The sequence below is a fragment of the Chiloscyllium plagiosum genome, chromosome 5 (genome assembly GCF_004010195.1).
Source record: "Chiloscyllium plagiosum isolate BGI_BamShark_2017 chromosome 5, ASM401019v2, whole genome shotgun sequence".
Lineage (NCBI taxonomy): Eukaryota > Metazoa > Chordata > Chondrichthyes > Orectolobiformes > Hemiscylliidae > Chiloscyllium > Chiloscyllium plagiosum.
The window spans coordinates 68,504,064-68,512,899 of record NC_057714.1 but is presented as its reverse complement, the minus strand read 5'-3'; the positions used below and the strand labels follow the sequence as shown (position 1 = coordinate 68,512,899).

Genomic DNA, 8,836 nt, shown 5'->3' with positions numbered 1-8,836 from the left:
CTCGCCTCCTGAACACCTTTGTGGATGAAGAACCTCTTGATGTTCCCTTTTACTGTTTCCCACCAGTCCGCTGGGGACTCAAAGAGGGGCTTCATGGTTCTCCAACCTGCGTAGTTCCTCTTGAGCTCCTCAATGTTTCCCGGGGTCAACAACTTTGTGTTCAGCTTCCATGTTCCCTTACCAGCCCGCTGCTCGTCCTTTAGGTGACAGTTGGCCAGCAGGAGGCAGTGGTCAGAGAAGAACACCGGCTTGATGTCGGTGGATCTGACTGAGAGCGTTCGGGACACAAACAGGTAATCTATCCTTGAGCGGATAGACCCGTCTGCCCGTGACCAGGTGTATCTACGCTGCGCTCCGTCTGCAGGGGTTAGGGTTAGAGTTAGTGCCCGCCCATCACATTCGGATAATCGAAGTGCCCCTGTACTCACATTTTCTGTAAACATCTACCGTATTATGTATTTGCCTCAACAAAGGTTGTTTGTATGAAGGCGCAGTCTGTCTATTCCTATAATAAATTCCTCACAACCGAAGATAAACATTCAGTAGGAAAACATAGAACATTACAGCACTTTGGCCCTCGATGTTGCACCAACCTGTGGAACCAATCTGAAGCACAACTTTCCTACACTCTTCCATTTTCATCCATATGTTTATCCAATGACCATTTAAGTGCCCTTAAAGTTGGCGAATCTACTACTGTTGCAGGCAGTGCATTCCACGCCCCTTGAATGATGAGAACAGAGGAGCTTCTCATCAAAAGGAAGAAGGCAGCTTATGTAAGGTGGAGGAAGCAAGGATCTAGCACAGTTTTAAAGGATTACAGGCTTGCTGGAAAGGAGCTCAGAAATGGACTGAGGAGAGCCAGGAAGGGGCATGAAAAAAGCGTGGCAACAAAGATTAGGGAGAACCCAAAGGCATTTTACTCATGCGTGAGGAATAAGAGAATGATCAGGGAGAAGGTAGGGCCGATCAGGGATAGCATAAGGAACTTGTGCGTGCAGTCTGAGCAGATAGGGGAAGCCCTAAATGAGTTTTTTTGCTTCGGTTATCACTCAGGAAAGGGACCTTGTTGTGAAGGAGACCTTTGGGGAACTGGGATACAGGCTTGAACAGATCAAGATTGATAAAGTTGATGTACTGGAAAGTTTGACATTAAGATTGACAAGTCCCCAGGGCCAGAGCAGATTTATCCTAGGCTGCTCCAGGAAGCAAGGAGGTTGCTATGTGGCTGGTGAAGATCTTTACTTCCTCACTCTCCATGGGAGTTGTACCGGAGGATTGGAAGGAGGCAAATGTTGTTCCTCTTTTCAAGAAGGGTAATAGGGAAATCCTTGGCAATGACAGACCAGTCAATCTTACGTCTGTGGTCAGAAAGGTTTTGGAAAGAATTCTGAGGGATAGGATTTATGACTATTTGGAAAAGCATAGCGTGATTAGAGGCAGTCAGTGTGGTTTTGTGAAGGGTAGGTCATGCCTCACAAATCTTATTGAGTTCTTTGAAGAGGTGATGAGACAGATCGACGAGCAGTGGATGTGGTGTATATGGACTTCAGCAAGGCATTTGATAAGATTCTTCATGGTAGGCCTATTCATAAAATCAAGAAGTATGGGATACAGGGAGATTTGGCTATCTGGATTTAGAATTAATTGGCAGAGAAAAGGCAGAGAGTGGTTGTAGATGGAGTGGATGTCCCTGGAGGTCAGTGGTGAGTGGGATCCCACAGGGCTCTGTTCTTAGCCCTCTGGTCTTTGTAGTTTTTATAAATGACTTGGTTGAAGAGGTTGAGGGGTAGGTTAGTATATTTGCAGATGACACAAAGGTTGGAGGTGCCATTGATAGTATCAAGGGCTATTGCAGGCTGCAGCGCAACATAGAGAAGATGCAGAGCTAGGCTAAGAAATGGCAGGTGGAGTTCAACCTGAATAAATGCGAAGTGATGCATTTTGAAAGGTCAAACTCGAATGCTGAATGTAGGATTAAAGACAGGATTCTTGACAGTGTGGAGGAACAGATCTTGGTGTTCAAGTGCATAGATCCCTCAAAGTTGACACCCAGGTGGATAGGGTTGTAAAGAAAGCATATGGTGTTTTGGCTTTCATTAACAGGGAGATCGAGTTTAAGCACTGCAAGATTTTGCTACAGCTCGACAAGTCCCTGGTGAGACCACACTTGGAATATTGTGTCCAGTTCTGGTCTCCCTACTAGAGGAAAGATACAGAGGCTTTGGAGAGGGTGCAAAGAAGGTTTACCAGGATGCTGCCTGGACTGGAGGGCTTGCCTTATGAAGAGCGATTGACTAAGCTCAGACTTTTCTCTCTGGAGAGAAGGAGGAAGAGAGGTGACCTGATCAAGGTATACAAGATAATGAGAGGCATGGATAGAGTCAATAGCCAGAGACTTTTCCCCAGGGCAGGGTTGACTGGCACAAGGGGTCATATTTTTAAGATATTAGGAGGAAGGTATAGAGGAGACGTTCGAGGTAGGTTCTTTCTGCAGAGAATTGTGAATGTATGGAATGCGTTGCCAGCGTTGGTGGTGGAAGCAGAGTCATTAGGGACATTTAAGCGACTGCTGGACATGCACATGGACAGCAATGAATTGAGGGATGTATAGGTTAAGTTATTTTATTTTACATTAGGATTAATCCTCAGCACAACATCGTGGGCCAAAGAGTCTGTTCTGTGCTATACTTTTCTATGTTTGATGTACTCTCTGAGTAAAGAAACTACTTCAGACATCTGTCCTATATTTATCATCCCTCAGTTTAAAGCTATGTCCTGTTGTACTAGCCATCTCCATCTGAAGAAAAAGGCACTCACTATTCATCCTATTTTATATGTCTCAACTAAGTCACCTCTCAACTTTCTTCCAATGAAAATAGCCTCAACTCCCTCAGCCTATCCTTGTAAGACCTTCCCTCTATACAGACAACATCCCAGTAAATCTCCTCTGAACCCTTTCCAAAGCTTTCACATCCTTCCTGTAATGCGGTGACCAGAACTGTAAGCAATACACCAAGTGCTGCCACACCAGAGTTTTGTACAGCCGCAGCATGGCCTTGTGGCTCCAAAACTCAATCCCTCTACCAACAAAAGCTAACACACTGTATGCCTTCTTAACAATCCTATCAACCTGAGGGCAACTTTTGGGGATTCCATGTACATGGACACCGAGATCTCTCTCTTCATTGACACTACCAAGAATCTTACTATTAGCCCAGTACTGTTTATTCCTGTTGCTCCTTCCAAAGTGAATCACCTCACACGTCTCTGCATTAAACTCCATTTGCTACCTATCAGCCCAGCTCTGCAGCTTATCAATGTTCCTCTGTAACGTGCAACATCCTTCAGCACTATCCACAACTCCGCCAACCTTAGTGTCATCCACAAATTTACTAACCCATCCTTTTACACTCTCATCTAGGTCATTTATAAAAATGACAAACAGCTGTGTCCCAAAATAGATCCTTGTGGTACCCCACTAGTAACTGAACTCCAGGATGACCATTTCCCATCAACCACAACCCTCTGTCTTCTTCCAACTAGCCAATTTCTGATCCAAATCAATAAATCACCTCAACCCCATGTCTCCATATTTTGTGCAATAGCCTACTGTGGGGAACCTCATCAAACGCCTTATTGAAATCCATATATACCACATCAACTGCTTTACCCTCATCCACCTGTTTGATCACCATCTCAAAGAACCGTGAAAAGATGTTCCAATATCATATCTTAAAGTACACCTTTAAGATACGACATTGGGATAATTTATTAGCTCCTTTTTCAAGTAGAAGTTGTGAAATACAAATTAACTTTTTTATTATTATTTTCATTCAGAGGATGAAGGCATTGCTGGCTGACCAGCATTCATTGACCAGAGGGCAGTTAAGATTCAACCAATTTCTGTGATGGCAATTTCCCTACCTAAAGGACGTTAGTGAATCAGGTGGGTTTTCCTGACAATGAGGAATGGATTAATGGTCATCATTACGGTCTTCATTCCAGATTTTAATAGAACTAAAACTTCACCAGCTGCCCACCAGGGGGATTCAAATATAGGTCCCCAGAACATTAGACCTGGATCTCAGACTTAATAATCCAGTAATAATACCATTTGGCCATCACCTCACCCTTTAATGTTGTTGTGTGGTTAATACAGTAGACAATTTACAATATGTCACTAACAATCAGACAAATGAGATGAGACAAACAAAATAAATAACTCTAACTATTAAATATTACTAGGTATATCACTAAAACTCCCCATTTCTACTTTAATCTATAATAGTCAATAGTGAACCAAAAGAAATTACTGAAGTTGTCATGGTTAATATTTCTGAAACTATATTTCAAACTTGTATTAATTGAATTTAAATCCTATCAGCTGAAATGGTGGGATTAGTTTATGCCTCTGAATTGCAAGTCCAAAAGATATTATTATACAGAAAGAATAGAGATATAATGGTAAAGATATCTTGATTTGATTTATTGCTGTCACATAGAGTCATAGAGTCATAGAGATGTACAGCATGGAAACAGACCCTTTGGTCCAACCCGTCCATGTCGACCATATATCCATAAGACCATAAGACCATAAGACATAGGAGCGGAAGTAAGGCCATTCGGCCCATCGAGTCCACTCCGCCATTCAATCATGGCTGATGGGCATTTCAACTCTACTTACCTGCATTCTCCCCGTAGCCCTTAATTCCTTGTGACATCAAGAATTTATCAATTTCTGCCTTGAAGACATTTAGCGTCCCAGCCTCCACTGCACTGTGTGGCAATGAATTCCACAGGCCCACCACTCTCTGGCTGAAGAAATGTCTCCGCATTTCTGTTCTGAATTTACCCCCTCTAATTCTAAGGCTGTGTCCACGGGTCCTAGTCTCCTCGCCTAACGGAAACAATTTCCTAGCGTCCACCCTCTCCAAGCCATGTATCCCAACCCAATCTAGTCCCACCTGCCAGCACCCAGCCCATACCCCTCTAAACCCTTCCTTTTCATATACCCATCCAAATGCCGTTTAACTATTGCAATTGTACCAGCCTCCACCATTTCCTCTGGCAGCTCATTCCATACACGTACCACCCTCTGCATGAAAAGGTTGCCCCTTAGGTCTCTTTTATAACTTTCCCCTCTCACCCTAAACCTATGCCCTCTAGTTCTGGACTCCCCGACCCCAGGGAAAAGACTTTGTCTTATCCATGCCCCTCATGATTTTGTAAACCTCTATAAAATCACTCCTCAACCTCCAACGCTCCAGGGAAAACAGCCCCAGCCTGTTCAGACTCTCCCTAGAGCTTAAATCCTCCAACTCTGGCAACATCCTCGTAAATCTTTTCTGAACCCTTTCAAGTTTCACAACATCCTTCCGATAGGAAGGAGACCAGAATTGCACACAATATTCCAACAGTGGCCTAACCAATGTCCTGTACAGCCGCAACATGGCCTCCTAACTCCTGTACTCAATACTCTGACCAATAAAGGAAAGCATACCAAACGCCTTCTTCACTATCCTATCTACCTGTGACTCCACTTTCAAGGAGCTATGAGCCTGCACTCCAAGGTCTCTTTGTTCAGCAACACTCCCTAGAACCTTACCATTAAGTGTATATGTCCTGCTAAAATTTGCTTTCCCAAAATGCTGCACCTTGCATTTATCTGAATTAAACTCCATCTGACACTTCTCAGCCCATTGGCCCATCTGGTCAAGGTTTTGTTGTAATCTGAGGTAACCTTCTTCGCTGTCCACTAAACCTCCAATTTTGGTGTTGTCTGCAAACTTATGAACTGTACCTCTTATGCTCACATCCAAATCATTTATGTAAATGACAAACAGTAGAGGACCCAGCACAGATCCTCATGGCACCCCACTCGTCACAGACCTCCAATCTGAAAAACAACCCTCCAACACCACTGTCTGTCTACTATCTTTGAGCCAGTTCTGTATCCAAATGGCTAGTTCTCTCTGTATTTCGTAAGATCTAACCTTGCTAACCAGTCTTCCATGAGGAACCTTGTCAAACGCCTTACTGTTGTCCATGCAGATCACCTGTTGGGCCTAAGGGCCTGTTTCCACACTGTAGGGAATCTAATCTAATCTAATCTACTGCTCTATCCTCATCAATCCTCTTTGTTACTTCTTCAAAAATCTCAATCAAGTTTGTGACTCATGATTTCCCATGCACAAAGCCCTGTTGACTATCCCTATCAGTCTGTACTAAGATACAATGAAAATCTGGTCGGCATGGACGGGTTGGACCGAAAGGTCTGTTTCCATGCTCTACATCTCTATGACTCTATGTTACTTTGCGTACTTTACAGGCAGATTGGAAGATACAAAGTGCATTGGGTAGAATGGAGCGCAGAATACCGTGTTACAGCACAGAGAAGGTAAAAAGAGAGAACTCAACATTAACATTTGAGAAGTTCAAAGTCTCATAACGGTACGGAAGAAGCTGTTCTTTAATCTGTTCATACGTGTATTCAAACTTTTATATCTTATGCCCAATGGAAAAGGGTGAGAGTATAACCGGGGTGGGAGGGGTCTTTGAGTATGTTGGTTGCTTACCTGAGGCAATGGGAAGTATAGACGGAGTCAGTGGATAGAGGCTGGTTTGCATGGTGGACTGGGCTGTGTTCATGACTTTCAGTAGTTTCTTGCGATCTTGGGAAAGGCTGTTGCCATAACACACTGGATACAACATTAATAACAGAGGATATAGGTGAGAGAATGTGATCAGCAGGGGATTCAATGGCTCGAGTCAAGAGTGTGGTGCTGGAAAAGCACAGCAGGTCAGGCAGCATCTGAGGGGCAAGAAAATCGACGTTTCAGGCAAAAGCCCTTCATCAGGAATGAGGCTGGGAGTCTCAGGGGTGGAGAGATAAATGGGAGGGGAGTGGTAATGGGGTGAAGGTAGCCAAGAGTGCAATAGGTGGATGGAGGTGGGGATAATGGTGATAGGTCGGAGAAGAGGGTGGAGTGGATAGATGGGAAGGAAGATTGACAGGTGGGACAGGTCATGAGGGTGCTGAGCTGGAGGTTTAGAAATGGAATAAGGTCGGGGAAGGAGAAATGAGGAACCTGGTGAAATCCACATTGATGCCATGGGGTTGAAAGGTCCCGAGGCAAAAAATGAGGCGTTCTTTCTCCAGGCGTCAGGTGGTAAGAGAGTGGCGGTGGAGGAGGCCCGGTCCTGCAAGTTCTCAGCGGAGTGGGAGGGGGAGTTGAAGTGTTCGGTCACGGGGCAGTGAGGTTGGTTGGTGCGGGTGTCCCGGAGATGTTCTGAAGCGCTCTGCGAGTAGGAGTCCTGTCTCCCGAATGTAGAGGAGACCGCATCAAGTTTACCAACACATTCCAGCCTGACCTTAAATTCATCTGGACTATCTCTGATACCTCCCTCCACTTCCTGGACCTCTCCATCAACGATGAGCAACTCAACACTGACATTTTCTACAAACCCACCACCTCCCACAGCTACCTGGGTTACATTTCCTCCAACCTTGCCTTCTTTAAAAATGCTATCCCTTATTCCCAAATACTCCGCCGCTGCCGCATCTGCTCCCAGGAGGACCAGTTCCAAAACAGAACACACCAGGTGGCCTGCTTCTTTAAAGACCACAATTTCCCTTCCCACATGATTGAAGGTGCCCTCCAGCACATGTCATCCACTTCCTGCACCTCTGCCCTGCAATCCCACTCCTCCATCCACAACAAGGACAGGACGTCCCGGTCCTAACCTTCCACCCCACCAACCTCCATATACATCACATCATTCTGCGCCATTTCCGCCACCTACAAATGGACCCCACCCCTATCTGCTTTCCATAAAGACTGTTCTCTCCGCAACTATCTCATCAGGTCCACGGCCCCAACTACTTACCCATCCCTCCCGGTACCTTCCCCTGCTCCGCAGGAATTCCAAAACCTGCACCCACACCTACCCCCTCACCTCCGTCCAAGTCCCCAAAGGAGCCTTCCATACCTATCAAAGTTTCACCTGCACTTCCACACATCATTTACTGCATTCGTTGCTCTTGATGCGGTCTCCTCTACATTGGGGAGACAGGACGCCTACTCCCAGAGCGCTTCAGAGAACATATCTGGTACACCCACACCAACCAACCCCACCATGCCGTGGTTGAATACTTCAACTCCCCCTCCCACTCCACTGAGGACATCAGGTCCTGGCCTCCCCCATCACCACTCCCTTACCACCTGACACCTGGAGGAAGAACGCCTCCTCTTCCGCCTCTGGATCCTCCAACCCCAGGGCATCAATGTGGATTTCACCAGTTTCCTCATTTTCCCTTCCCCCGACCTTATCGCAGTTCCATCTGTCCAGCTCACCACCATCCTCATGCCATGTCCCACCTGTTTATCTTCCTTCCCACCCATCCACTCCACCCTCCTCTCCAACCTATCACCATTACCCCCAACTTCTTCCATCCACGGCACTCTTGGCTACCTTCCCCTCAGCACCACACCTCTCTCATTTAACTCTCCACCCCCGAAGCTCCCAGCCTCATTTGTGATGAAGGGCTTTTGCCCGAAACATCGATTTTCCTGCTCCTCAGATGCTGCCTGACCTGCTGTGCTTTTCCAGCACAACAATGAACTCTAATTTCCAGCATCTGCAGTCCACGCCCCCCTACGACCCACCCTCCCATCCTGGCACTTTCCCCTGCCACCGCAGGAACTGTAAAACCTGTGCCCACACCTCCTCCCTCACCTCCATCCAAGGCCCTAAAGGAGCCTTCCACATCCATCAAAGTTTTACCTGCACATCCACTAATATCATCTATTGTATCCGTTGCTCCCGATGCGGT

General features: G+C 45.9%; 1 protein-coding gene across 2 annotated transcripts in view; it reads right to left on the bottom strand.

Annotated features, from left to right (window-relative positions):
- LOC122549969 (transcription termination factor 1, mitochondrial) overlaps window positions 1–8,836 on the bottom strand; it is a 42,505-nt gene that overhangs the window by 9,459 nt on the left and 24,210 nt on the right. Inside the window, exon 2 of one of the 2 annotated variants that reach the window (XM_043690278.1) lies at window positions 6,579–6,701. The exons of the other annotated variant lie outside the window; for it this stretch is intronic. The gene's annotated coding sequence lies outside the window, so the exon portion shown is untranslated. The remainder of the gene's footprint in view (window positions 1–6,578; window positions 6,702–8,836) is intronic. 2 annotated transcript variants of the gene reach the window in all.